Below are 15090 nucleotides of genomic sequence, written 5' to 3'. Positions count from 1 at the left end.
AATGTCCATTTTGCAATTTTGAAGTCAATGTTAATGCTATGGTATTGTGTTTGTGGCCATCTCTGCCTTTATTACCACTTTTCAATGTTTGTCCTGCATAATTATTTTCTAGTCCAGTTTTCCACCCTTGATAGGGCAAAATTGCATATTGTTTTGTTAAGTATTTTTTGAATGCAATTTTTGTTGGGCCATTTTTGAACTATTTTGGCTTTACATGGAAGTATGGATTTACATGTGTTTTTTTAATTTGTTTGACATTTAGTGTACATTTTAGTGATTTTTTTTTTGTTTTAATGTGTTTTTATATTTTATTGTGACCTTTTTAGCAAATGTTTCTTTTGAATAAAGTTGTTTGTAAAATGTTGTTGTTTGTTTTTTGAGGGTTTGTTATGTGATCTCCTTTCCAATCTCCCAGGACACAGTTTAAAAAGACAATTGTGCTTGTTTTTAAGCTGTTTCCTTCCTCTGAATTATTTGTAAGGCTAAAAACAGCACAGTTGTCTTATTATAACTCAGTTGTTTGATGCGCATAGTGTGTGCCAAGCGTGTATCTCATAGTTGTGCGCCACGGCGGACCCACTACGTGCGCCTGAACTGTTTTATCAGTTGAAAAATGCACTACACTTTTGCACAGTCCTCATTAAGGTAAGTTTGTATTTTATTTGTGTATATTGCTTGTTTTGCTTCATATGCACTCATGTATGTATAGACATGAGTGCACATAAAGCCAAACGTGTGTGTATACATTTAGATGTGTGTACATATACATAGAAAAGAGAAATTACAAGAAGAAATAGGCAAAGAGGGCTTTTTGGACCATATTGCGTCACATTGAAAACATTGCCTATTTCTTCCTATGATTTCTGATATCATGGGCTTGGCCACAAGCAACATTCAAGGAGGATATTGCCTTTGTTTAAAAAAAAGAAACCAACCTTTATGTGCTTCCACTACCAAGCTGAGGGGAGTAAGCCAAATATATATAGTGGGCCAAAATCTAAAATGCCATTCAAACCTACAGAAACACCCTGAAGGGATGGAAAAGCAAGAAAATGTTTGGCACAAAGTGGATTTGGCCCTGGAACTTTCATATACTAGTACTATTTGTTTTGTGTAAACACCTAAATAATGCATACACTCCAGTATTTATCAGCATTAAGTTAAGCAACAACACAACATCTGTTCATTTCTAAGAGTGCCTGACCCTGCTTGTGAGCTTGGCAATCAATGTGCTTTGATGTTGTGCTTGGAACCTGGACCTCCTTCCATCACCATCAGGTGTGTTAGAATGAGTATGCAACTCAGCTGGACAACTAATTCACAACCAGTTTGGACAGCAAGTGGAAGTGTGTTTGTATACATTAGTGCTAAGATCAGGCAGCACAGCACAATGACAACAAACCGATAACACAGGATGAACACAGGATTTGCATGGGGACAAATCAACATGGGTTCAAATGTCAGGCTATAAAAAACAAACAAAAAAAAGAAATTAAATCATGACAATTTATTCAGAAAAGGACTATGTACATAATACATTCAAATACCAATATGTGACATTGGGACAAAGGCAACGAGGGGGGGTCAAGTAGGAGTTTGGTGTGGAAACCATGCAGACATTTGTACTCAATACTTGTGCAAAAAAATGACAACTCATTGCTTAGGAATTGCTAAACTACAGAAACAGCATTACAAACCAGGCACAAAAACATTGCAGATGAAGATGAAGATGAACAGATGAAGCTAACAATCATGAGGATTACAAAAAAATCACATCAATGCACACACACACACACACATACACACAAACCAGTCCAGTTAAAACAGTACTAATGAAAATGCATATGTACTTGTATACATTTAAATGTATTTTAACATACACACACAAGTGAAATCACTAAATGTTCCTTAATACATGTATTATAACGTTTGACTATAATCCTTTACTAAAATATTTGATTTCTCTAAAGTCAAACTAGAATAAATTTTTATCAGGTCACAATTGTTGTGTGATATTTGAAAGTGCCACTTAGTATATATTCAGCTTGATAGAAATTAGTTTGCAGTGTTACAACCAAAAGAAAAAGTAACAAGAAGTGCAACAAATGTAACTATAAATGAAGGAAGTTTGTGATTGAGTAGAATGTAACATAAAAAAGTAACACTTCCAAAAAAAAAAAAAAAACATCAAGCATTAAAGCTTCAAACTGACCTGTAAAATGGACTGGAGATGGGCACAGAACAGGGCGCAGGTGTGCGGTAATTAATTGCTATAATGTCATCATTGAGGTTAACATCTCCTTCTGAATGGTGCAGCTGAAAATTATTTGCATTAATTGGCGTATTCGAGATCTTTGCAGGAAACCGGCAGGTGAGTTCACTAGAACTCGGGCCCGACCCGGAGTTTGCTGACCGGCACGTACGTATGCGCATTAAATTGATGAATCAGGCCATATAGGTGCATTAAAAACTCCTGTACAACCCCTTAATATTCAACAGCTATGTATTATAAAATGTTATTCTGCTTGTCTGAACTGATATGTTGTATCTTTGTGGCTATGTGATTTGTGATTTTGATATGTTTATAAGCAATGTAATATATGACTATTTATAACATTCTATCCTACATTACATTTCACAGCCTGCACTAAAGTTCTAAATTCAATAAAAAGTGCTCATAAAAAGCAATTCTGGTCTATACCAAGTCTATACCAACATAGCAGCCTACCTTTATGTATTAGGCCACAGTTTGCTATGTTCTGTAAATTTGCAACTACTGCACAGTTATAGAAGGTAAGTCATTTTTTATTTTATTGGCTCAAGGTAGGTGAAAATATTTGCCTCCTGGAGCTTCTACTATTGTCCAAGTACTTTCAGAAAAACAAAGTTTTTCATTGACATCTGTATTTCAACTCAGTGTGGGTCTATCCACTGTTCTAAACTGGAACCGTTTGCGGATTTAGAACCAAAGCAACAATGGTCATGTTCAATGAACATATTTATACTTTCATATGTCAAGAGTGTGTCACCCTTGTCAGGCTATGGTAATATAATATAGCCAATTTTAGAAATCTCAGACAGTATGTATCCATTTTAATGAAAAGTTATTTTCTGTCCACTTATGCTGTTGGTGGATGTGGAGGTGCTGCAATGGTGCTTGTTGTTGTTGATGGTACAGTTATTGCTAAACAGGTGCTTGGCATCAGAAACTATTCAGCATAAAATGCCCTGTGTTTTTCAAGGTGGACTGTGAATCAGCCCTTATCCTCTTCCTTATCCTCAGTATTATTCTCTAGACATCTGCTGGACTGGTGATGACCTAAATCACTTCCTAGCATCATACCTGATAATTTCTTCTTTGGGACCTGCTCTTGCTCTTCCCCCTCATCTTTGTCTTTTTCATTCAGGCCCCTATCTTACCTTCTGCTGGAGGACGCTCCTCAAAAAAAGTCCCACTCCCTAATAACATGTTCATGATTTTTAGGGTAAGCAGAGAGTCTTCCTGCTCTTCTCCCAGTTGCATTGAATCTAGCATAGTTTATAACATGGAAATAGTTGTATAACCTTAATGGTACCACTCTTTTCCTGGCTGAAAACATGTTCCTACCCCCTTTATATGTTTAAACACGTTAGAGGCATTCCTAATTAACTCTCTGCAAGGTTGCAATTTCAGTCCTTAACTGCAGGGATCTGTTGAAGAGGGTACAGACTTCTGGTCATGGTCAAGAGATCCCACAGTCCAGAGTAACACTTAAGAAATTTCTTCACCATAAGATTAAGCACATGCACAGTTCAGAAAATGTAAGGCATTTGCAGATACAGATTCAGGTACAGGACAGTCCCATTTTCTGCAACCACATTATCCATTTGAAGATAGCAGGGAAAGAGTGCATGGTTTCTTTTTGCATGGACCGGTTAGGTGACTTCACTCACCTTGCTTGACTAGATTAAGGATGACATTGCCTAACATATAACCTATTGAGGAGTGGAACAGCTTTGTCATGTTGATGTAAGTGGGTAGTGGTACTCTTGTGAAGAAGAAGGAAAATAAAATTTAGAAGATAGACAACCCTAAAGCAAATTCTTCGGAATAACAATAAAATAAAATAACAAATCCCACTGTGGGGACATGTCAAAGCTGCACATGGTATTGACCCAATGGGCCAAGAGGACATGTCGCACTCTGCCAGTATATACTGCTCCAGATATCTGCTGTTGCAAAGACCGTACTCCCCGAAAGTTTCAGGGAAGTGGAGACATTATGGGTTACATGTTCATAGAGTACAAATTGTTTTGAATAATAATGGTGGATTGGTATCTTTTTGCATCTTGCATGGCAGGAGCTGTACCAACAGTGGCTTGGTCAGGAGAGCATTTGATTGGCATGGCAGAGAATGTCTGGACGCACACTTCTCTTTCCTGGATAAACATTTTCTAATGCAGGACTGACAGCTACAAAGTGAAGAAGATTAAGGAGAAAGCCGGACCTTCCTGTATGTGTTGCAGATACTTCCTGTCCTGATGACAATAGTCCCCCCCAGGCAACAGCAAAAGCAGCAATGGCAGCAGTAGCTTTTCCATGCACAATGCTTCTTCCAGATAAGTGGATGATGTGGATAAGTGGACAGTCTGTAGGATGTGGACATTGGATGACTGTGTCAAAATTGTATAACTGTCCTGCTTTAGGATACTTGTCAACTATGAAAAATTCACATGTGATGGTGCTAAATAATACTGAAAGTCTTTGATACTTCCAGATACAGAGTATGCTTATTGTGTATTATTTTTTTCTTCAGATTGTAAGGGCTCATTATTTTATTTTAATTGTTGTGTTTTCATATACATTGTCTTATTTTTTATCAAGATATTTGTTTTACACTTAGCACAGCACCATAAAAGACGATCACACGTTATAAATCATCAACAAGAATAACAATTTTAAAATGAGTAAACAGCCAAATATTGGAGAGCCAACCCAATTTTTTTCAGAATTTTTTTTACATTGTCACAGAAATACAGCCTATTTATGTTTTATCTCAGTTTGGAATATTTATTATTTAACCTCCCTGGCCGTCTAATTATGTCAGTATTTTTTTGCCTAAAGCGGTACATTAGTTTGCATGGAAATTTGTTGTTTAATCTTGTAGGCCTGAAATAACCCCCGAGTATGATAAAGTTTAAAACACAAATCATAAATTATAATATAATAAAAAATTATAAATAATAATTTAAAAAAATCATAAAATAATATAACAACAATCAATGTAATTTAAAAATTTTATGAAATCAAAAACAAGGGTGCAATATTATTGATAAATTTAATTAAATGTCTAGTAAACATCATGGGTATGGTAAATTTTAAAACATGGTACTGCACAAAGTCCAAGGTCACAATCAGTACAGTAGAACCTGGTTTCCTTTCGGGTCTTCCTTCCACTGTCATACCTCTGTATGTAACAAACCACGCACATCCTTGTAGGTGCTGCCTTTTTCTCAGTTGGTGGGATGTAGTCCGTGAAGTGACGACCAGTCAGGTGTTCTGGGTTAACAAGGGCAACAGAACAATGTCCAGATCTATTCATGGCCATTGATGGTGTTCGGTGGTTCTTGACAATAGATTCGGAAACTTTCCAAATGAAGTCAGAATGATTCACAGGCCTGTCACTCTTTTGCTTGTTGAGATTGTGGGCATCCCACAAGCATTGCTAAACAAGATGCCTGAAAATCTTTTTGTAATACTTTTGCTGTTTCCTCATTGCTGGGTAGAATGTCATTGCTTGATCAGCTCTGTCGACACCTCCCATGGTGTTATTATAGTCAATCACCACTTGTGGCTTTATTATTTCTTTCCGACCTTTTGTGTGCACACACCCTTCTTGTTACGCCATCACAGGGCCATCATTTTGCCTTTCTGCCGGGCAACCATTTCTCCTGTCTTCAGCTTCCTTTTTGTAAATATTGATGGCAGGTTGCGCCGGTTAGCCCTAAAGGTTCCATATGGATCTGTTTTGTTTTGCAGAAGAAACTTATAAAGTTCAGGGGAAGTGTAAAAGTTGTCGGTTGTAAGACAATAGTCCTGATTTAGCAAATGGCTCAATGGGTGAGAGAACAGAAGATGTTGCCATTCCATAGTTGTTGTACTTTGGGTTGAATTTTGTCCCTTTTCCAGTGTAAAGGACTGAATTCCATATGTAGCCAGTCAACGATTCGCACTGTATGTAGGATTTCACGCCAAATTGTGCACTCTTTGACGCAATGTATTGCACCCAGCTGAGTGCTTCCCTTGTAAGCCATTGGACTTTCATCTATGCTGATGTCTTTTTCTGGCACATAGGTCTGTTGGAAATTTTTAAGAATCATTTGAGATACTTTCCATTTTTTTTTGAGTTTTGTTGCAGGATGGGTAGTTTTATCAAACGCATCATTGTTGGCAAAGTGTGGATACTTCATGATCAGGGTAAATCTGTACTCTAGCATGACTGGAGAGAATGGTTTCAGAGAATAGAATGGCAGGTAATTTATCGGTAGACCAATAGGACTTTTGCAGGGGTTTGCCCACCTCTCCCTGAAGTATCACTAAACCCAAAAATAGCCAAATGTAATCTTTGGTCACTGGTTCCCACTTTCTGCCTCTTGCAAACCTCAGGTGTAGAACAGCTAATTGTTGTGCAGCATACCTGTTTGTCTCATTAACTATTTTTTCAAAACCCTAATTAGTTAGAAGCAATTGCCAAGGGGTCATTGCGTTCAGCATACATGTTCACACAAGGTACTCCAGTAAATGGGAATCTTGGGGGCGCTGCCTGAGCCGCATTAAGGTCAAGCTCAGCGTACCAATGCTTCACGCATCACATAGAGGATGCAATGCAAAAGCTGGCCAGGGATCGCTAATGATGCCGCTGGATCAAGGGGTGCAGGTAGGAGTTTTTTTCCTACCCCAAGTGTGACTTGAGGTTACCGTTTTTTGTGTGTACAGTTTACCCTGAGTCTTACTCAGGAATACCGGCAGGGGGGTTAAATAAGTGTTCACACCCACACCAACTTAAAGCTGTCCACACACTTTCCATACTTACAAATAACTATTCATGTATATAAATAGCCAATCCAATAGCTATTTTGTTTAAGGATATTAATTCAAATTACCTCAATGCAAAATAAAGTTATGCGTGCAAGGAGTTTTATTATCTGATTGTAAAGTTTGTCTCCCTGCATGACTGTTCTTTCATCTTGGTTTCGTTTCTTCCTTGTTATCCTCTTTGTGTTGTTTCTACATGTCTAAGTTTCAATTCTGTTATTTTACAACAGCAGTGCATTTCCTTTCCAATTCCCATTGGTTGTTTTCTATACTTTATGACTTTACCATACTTTATGTTTAACATCTTTATAAATGATATAAAGTTTGGGATTAAAAGTACCATTTCTGTGTTTGCAGATGACACCAAACTATGTCCATACACAATGTCTATAATCTACAAGTAGGCCTGCATGTACTGTTTAATTGGGCAGCCAAGTGACAAATGAAATTTAATATAGATAAATGTAAAATAATGCACTTGGGAGCTAACAACATGCATGCTTCATACTGTCTAGAGGGAATACATGGGGGGAGTCAGAAATGGAAAAGGATTTGGGGCTCCTGGTAGATCATAGACTTAATAACAGCATGCAATGCCAAGCTGCAATATCTAAAGCTAGTAAAGTACTTTCTTGTATTAAAAGAGGAATAGACTGCAGAGATGGAGACATAATCCTGCCCCTGTACAAAGGATTGGTCAGACCTCATCTGGAATATGCAGTCCAGTTTTAGGCACCAGTTCACAAAAAGGACATTGTGGAATTGGACAGAGTACAGAGAAGGGCAACTAAACTAATAAAAGGAATGGAGGAGCTCAGCTATGAGGAACTGAATCTATTCTCCCTTGAGAAGAGACGTATAAGGGAGGATATGATCACCCTGTATAAATATATAAATGGTTCATATAGAGAACTCTCTTCCCAATTATTCACTTTATGATCATTACAAAGAACAAGAGGGCACTCTTTGTATCTGGAGGAAAAGAAGTTTAGGCTCCGGATAAGGAAGGGATTCTTCTCTGTAAGGTCTGTGAAAATGTGGAATCGGCTTCCTCAGGAAGTAGTTTCAGCAAATACTATAGATTGCTTTAAGAAAAAGCGGGATGCTTTCTAGAAGCACAGAATATAACAGGGTATTAAAGCTTTAAAGTAAAGATAACAGAGACCGTTGATCCAGGAACATTCAATTGCCTCACGGGATCAGGAAGGATTTTGTTTGCCTTCTTCTGGATCAGCTATGTCTATAGGGTTTTATCTGGGATATGCTTATTTTCCTAGTGCTTGAACTTGATGGACTTATGTCTTGTTTTTAACCTAACTGGCTATGTAACTGGGTAACTATGTAATTTTTATAGAAAGCTAAAACTGTGTTTGCACAGGTTGTGGTTGCTGTGGTTGCTTATAGAAAATGTCTGATTTTACTGTAAGGGCTATGTTTTGGAATGGTCTACTACCTGAGTGAAATAATAATTGTAATTAAAATTAGGTAAAAAAAGGACATTTCATTTATAACTAATGCACAGTATAGATTGATTGAATTTTATGTAATTGTGGGGGACAGTTAAAGATTTTTTTTGCACTTTGAGAAAACATTGTCATCAGTCACCCTAACATTTTGTTCTGCCTTCTGCTAGACTAAATCTCTGTTTGCCTCCTGTTACTCTTCCCTCAGGGGCTGATTTAATAAAGCTTTCCAAGGCTGCAGAGGATAGACTTTTATCAGTGAAGCTGGGTGATCCAGCAACCTGGAATGGATTTCCTAAAGTTTTTGCTATTTGTTAAAAAATGTTTACAATCCTGGACCAGATCCAGTCCAGGTTTGCTGGATCACCCAGCTTCACTGATGAAAGTGTATCCTTTCCAGCCTTGGAGAGCTTCATTAAATCAGGCCCTCCATGTTTTTACCACGTGAGGTTGAAGTGTATCTGTGCAGATTTGTGTGCTTTCAGGCAAAGTTCATTCATTGTTTTTATTAAAATAAAGGTGATTGCTACCCAAGTTTCTCCACACCCATGTCAAAGCAAGACATCGATATATAGGGTCATACAAACAAACATAGGGACACAGTCATGGTGGAAGAGAAAAAGGCCTTTACCAAACCGGTGAACAAATTCAAAGGGAGGAAGTGGGGGATACTTGTGGCTAACACCCCCTAAAATTTCATCAATAAGCCATTGCCAGAAAAGGTGGAACTCCACCTGCACCTATGAATTTGTTTACCTGCACCGCACCGTTGCTGGGAAATTGGGCTTCAGGTGCTGGAAGCCTCCAGCAATGTGTAACAGGGTAGTTTTTGTTATGGGCGGAGCTCCACCTGTTCTGGCCATGGCCTATTAATGAAATTTTAGAAGGTGTTAGCTACAGGTGTTCCCCACTTGCACCTATGATTTTGTTCACCTGCACTGCACTGTTCCAGGGAAATTGGGGTTCAGGTGATAGAAGCCTACAGCAATGTGTAACAGGGTAGTTTTTTTATGGGCAGAGTTCCACCTGTTCTGGCTATGGCCTATTGATGAAATTTTAGGGGGTGTTAGACACAGTTGTCCCCCACTTGCACCTCTAGTTTTGTTCATCTGCACCACACAATTCCTGGGAAATTGGGGTTCAGGTGATGGAAGCCTCCAGCAATGTGCAACAGGGTAGTTTTTTATGGGCGGAGTTCCACCTGTTCTGGCTATGGCCTATTGATGAAAATTTAGGGGGTGGTATCTACAGGTATCCACCACTTGCACCTATGACTTTGTTAACCTGCATTACACCGTCCTTGGGAAATTGGGGTTGAAAGTATGAAAGGGGCCTGTGTACTGTATTATTATTATTATTATGAGCATTTTCTAGTTTTGTGACAGGTCTGTAAAAAATTGGGGGTCGCACCTCCTTGCTATGTAAGTGGCCCCCGGGGTCCCAAATTTGTGTGTTTAATTTTGGGCTTCTAGACACTCTAACTTTTTAAACAGCAACCCTGATTTTCAATTTTCACTACTTTTTATAATTATGACCCCCATATTTTGTAATTTATTAAAGGTGTGGAGATGAGGGTATTAGGGCACTGCTAGCTATAAGGGTCCCCTATGTACCCTGAAAATTTCAGGTCGGTAGGACATACTGATCAGGAGATATGGGGGTTTGTACAGGTAGAGATGTAAGGCTGCAGTAGATGACATGCTGCATTCATACGCAAAGTGAAAGTGAAACTTTCCTGAGGATTAGGTCATTGTACACACCCACTGGTATCCGCCCCCTGGCAGTTATTTTTCACTGTAGTAATTTTTGTTTGGACATCGGAATTCCCTGGCAACTAAAGCTAACTCTGCAAGGTGATACGGCAGGTATGACCTGTTACCTTGTTGTTTTTTTTGCCATCAGTTCATAATTTTTTAACTAACAAATATGAAAAAAAATACAGCTTTTGTCCTAAATGTTCCCAAAAAATGTTCTAGCATTGGCTTTTATCATCCAGGGAGTCTTTACCAATGTTTAAAACAGGTAATTCTGTTTATGTTTGTTTTCCACTATCAAGAAAGGCCCATAGCAAAATAAGAGCAGGGCCTTCATGACAGGAGTGTAAGGGGCTGCCCAGCGAAGGGAGAAAGGGGGAGAAAGAGTTAAAGATTTGAAAGATGCGTTGGGAGGAGCAGAAAAGGATAGGAAAGTGGAAAAGGGGGATGGGGTAAGGATACAGATATAAAGGGGGCTGTGTCGGAAGTCATCATAGTTTTTACAAGACGAAAATTCCTACCCGCCCTCCTTGAAATTTTGGCGAATTAGTTTTGGGTGGTTGGGGTCTGGGGGAAAGGTAAGTGCCCTGTGGTAATTCGGTGGTGAAGGGGCATCCAGGGTGGTGGAGTGCCACTTTAGGTTGGTTGAGGTGGGCCCCTGAGGCAGGATGGCCCTAGGGGCCATAGCGTTGGTTATGGTGGGTTGCAACTATTGCAACTGGAGGCGGGCTTTACCTTCCAAGACCTGCAGCCTGGGTATATAACTCAACCAAATAGACTAAGAGGATAGTCTAAAGTTTAAAGGGGGGTGTTATTATAGTAAATGTTGGGGTTATGAAAAGGTTAATAATTGGAGTTATTTATAGTTATGTATAGTATTTATAGCTGTTTACAGTTGTTAGGTTAATATTAATGTTATGTATGTTATTTATGGTATTTATGGTTAATTTGTATTTATGGTTATTTATACAAATGTTCTGTTATTTATTTGTGTATTCTAATAAACGGCTGCTTGCCAGCCAATTTTAAGTCCAAAAAGGTGTTGTGTTTTGATATAAGGAAAGGGATAGGAAAGGGAGGTTGGCAAGCAAAGGTAAATGGAGATAAGGATGGAGGAAAGGTAGTATCTGGGGAAGTAATGAATGTTAAAGGGGGAAATGGGGGGGGGATGAAGAGTGGAGCAGGGGCACGGGATCCGCACTACCCTAGTCATGAACTCCATGCTTGTTTCTATTATATTATGTTGTAACTATTAAGGGTATAGCAAGGTACAAGGTAATAGCAAATTATTATTTTTTATTAATTTGAAGTGTTTACTATATCTTGAGATAACAACACTAACACCCTGGAGTCTTAGCTAAAGTCATCCTGAATCTGTATGTAATGCAGCAGGTTTAAGGTGGGTAACGTGGAGATAGTTTCTGTTCTGTAGTGGGCAACGCCATCTTCTTCTCTTGCACATTCCGATCTTTGAACATCTGGATTGGCTGGGCCGAGATGATGTTATTTCATTCATATCTACAAATGAGAAATACAAACAATGGCACAGGAGGACCCAGCTCATGCACCAGGACAGTGATTAGCCGCTTCCCTGCTAAGCCTGTAGCCAACTATCACCTTCTAAGGAGAACAGATTCTAGAACTGTCCAGCATGAAAATGACCCCTTTGACCCTAAAGAGACCTTGCTACACTTGCACAGCAGATAGTCAGAGACTGCGGATATGATGTTACAGGAGATGGTCAGAAACCGCACACTTGGTATGGATTTGTTAGATACTGGGGAAATGCTTTAGTAGAAAGACATAGATTGTACACAAATTACATGATACTGCTAGAGATCACTGTTATAAATAATATTATTATTCGGTATTTATATAGCGCCAACATATTATGCAGCGCTGTACAAAGTCCATAGTAATGTCACTAGCTGTCCTACAATAGGGCTCACAATCTAATGTCCCTACCATAGTCATTTGTCATTACCACAGTGTAAGTCATTTATGGGGGGAAGCCAATTAACCTAACTGCGTGTTTTTGGGATGTGGTAAGAAACCAATGCAAGCACAGGGAAAACCTGACAACTCCATGCAGATAGTGTCCTGACCGAGATTCGAACCTGGGACCCAATGCTATAAAGGCCAGAGTGCTAACCTAATATTACAAACACTTTCATAAATCTTTCACAACTTTTTAAACCGCTAAAAACTGTCTGTGCCGCATCTGATATTTTGCAAAGCAATATAAACAATAAAAAGTTACAAGAATAACATAAAGCTCAGAAAAACATACCAAAAGACAGAAAAAACAAAAAGAAGAGGCAGCAGAAACAGGTGCTTGGTAAGGGCTGCAAGGGTCACATGAGGGCCCATTGGCCACAGATTGGGCACTAGAAATTAGGGCATTGAAGTTTTTTAAAGCTGACTACTAGGCAGATATGAAAGACACAAATTATTGTGGCTCTCTCCCTATTTGTTATATGCTGAAATGTATTCTGTAAATGCAAGGAATGTAACTTCCAGAGTTTCAGAATTTAGAACTGACATTCTCGAATGTGGATATAGTAGATATCTATGGTTATTTACTATATCCACAGCTCACTCGGTATTAGCATGGTGGCCAGTAGGAAGAATCCCTCCTACATTGCTGGCCAGTAGAAATAATGTCACCAAAAATATCATCGGTATCAGTGGTACCCGGCCTGAAAGGCACAAATTGCTTGCCCAAGGAACCCTTAATAACCCCTGCAGGAGCCCTAGGATTGCACTAAACCCTAGATGAGAAACACTGTTCTAGCATTTAACAAAATCTTTTTCACTGTTATAAAAAGATGTAAACAATGGCTCTTTATTTTGCATTCACCAATAATTACATATCTTTACACCATCGCAAAGCTGTTTCTTTTACACTTACCTCCTTAATTTCCACAGGGTAGCAGCTGAATACTAGTCTATATAAATTCTTTCGCAACTTTAACAAATAAAAAAAATATACCAATTTTTGGCAATTTTTATAATAATTAATAAAATTTAACAATATCTTTTTTCATAAAGTAATGAAAGTTGAAGTGTTTCTAATTTACCACTAGGAGGCAGTGTGGTAACACCTATCACAGTTTTATCCAGAACTTTTTTTATGGAATGAAATGAAATCTTTTTTTTCTAATTTAAGTTTAACATTTGAATAAGTATAAAAGTATTTTAACAAGTGTTGTAGAAGCACAAATATCCTATACAGCTTTCACCGTAGTATCACAGCTACCATATGGGCTACAGACACCAGTTAGTCACTGAAAATCAATTATTAAATTCAACTGTGACCACAAATATAAATTTGTATCTATTAGAAACTTTCTGCAATCTGCTCTTACTTATTTGTAGACTTCAATGGAAATAATTTATTGTTGCCTGTTCTGATGTATTGCAATAATGTAAATGCCTTATAGTGCATTGCATTAAGGCATCCCATTCATTTGAATGGGCTACCAACGCACCAGGACAAGCAATGTTAAATGTTTGCGTTACCTTTAGCAAGACAGTGCAGCCTAATACATGGTGGTGCATTACTGTAATTTTAGGGGCTCTGCAATGCAGGTTTTTTAAGATGCCATTTAAAATGAATGGCACTGTAACACAGCAGCGGGCATAATATACATTACTATGATGCAATGATATGAAAGGACTCATAAGAAAATGTGTGTTATGACAACACATTCCAGATTGAGAAAGATGGAATGCGTTTTAGCTATGCCCAGACATTGAAAAGTTTGCATTACCAAAGCAGTTCTGATTTTGTTACTTTTATACATATGTATATTGATTTTTGACACATGCTCTCACATAAAACCCCGAATATATTTAAAGAAACATATGACACACATGATACACTTTCATCAGTGAACCTGGGTGATCCAGCAAACCTGTAATTGATTTCATAAAAGCATTTGCTATTTGATAATCCTTTTTTAATCCAGTTCCAGATTCATTCCAGCTTTTTGTATCACCCAGGTTCACTGATAAAGTGTATCCTCTTCAGCCTTGGGGAGCCTTAATAAATGAGGCTTGTGACTTCTAAAAATGTAATTCTGAGGATTGACCACTAGGAGGCAGAAGAGTACCACTCATTGCCTTGGCAATCACCATCAGAGATATTTATGAAGTCTTCATCCTTGTCTTGTTTTTGTTGAGTAGGGAAAATTAAAACTCTGTCCTGATTGTAAAGTTTTATGATCACTTGAGCAGATTTTGTGAATGACGATAATATGATTATTTGATTTCCTGATCAGCTAAGAAGAAGATATTCATTAACAAAATAAACTCTCAATGCAAATTGGAATGGAATTACCATAAAAGTTTAAGGATCAGAGATTATTATCTAACAAAGTAAATTAGAGGTGAGCAGACAGTGAGCAAAGAAAAAAAAATTGTGCACCATTACTGATTTTGGGTATTATTATGTACAACATACATTTTATTAAAATTGTATCTATAATCCAGGTGCATAGGATTTTTATTTAACAATTTCTGTATAAATTAAGCAACATTCGCACATTAGGTGGGGAGTTATTTGTAAATAATTTGGAGTTATGCAGTTCGAATGTTCTTCAGCTGAATGTGGAGAACTGTTGGGGGAATGTTGCAAAATGCAATGTTTTATTAGTTGTAAATTAACACTTATGTATGGTGAATGTAGCAGAACTAAATGTTTGCATTATGGGCCTGATTAATTAAAGCTTCTCTTCATTACTAGAGAAGATGGCTATCATGAGAGAACCTGGTGATCCAGAAATTCTGGAATGGT

Source organism: Pyxicephalus adspersus, chromosome 1 (assembly GCF_032062135.1).
Source record: "Pyxicephalus adspersus chromosome 1, UCB_Pads_2.0, whole genome shotgun sequence".
Taxonomy (NCBI): Eukaryota; Metazoa; Chordata; class Amphibia; order Anura; family Pyxicephalidae; genus Pyxicephalus; species Pyxicephalus adspersus.
This window is presented reverse-complemented; position numbering follows the sequence as displayed.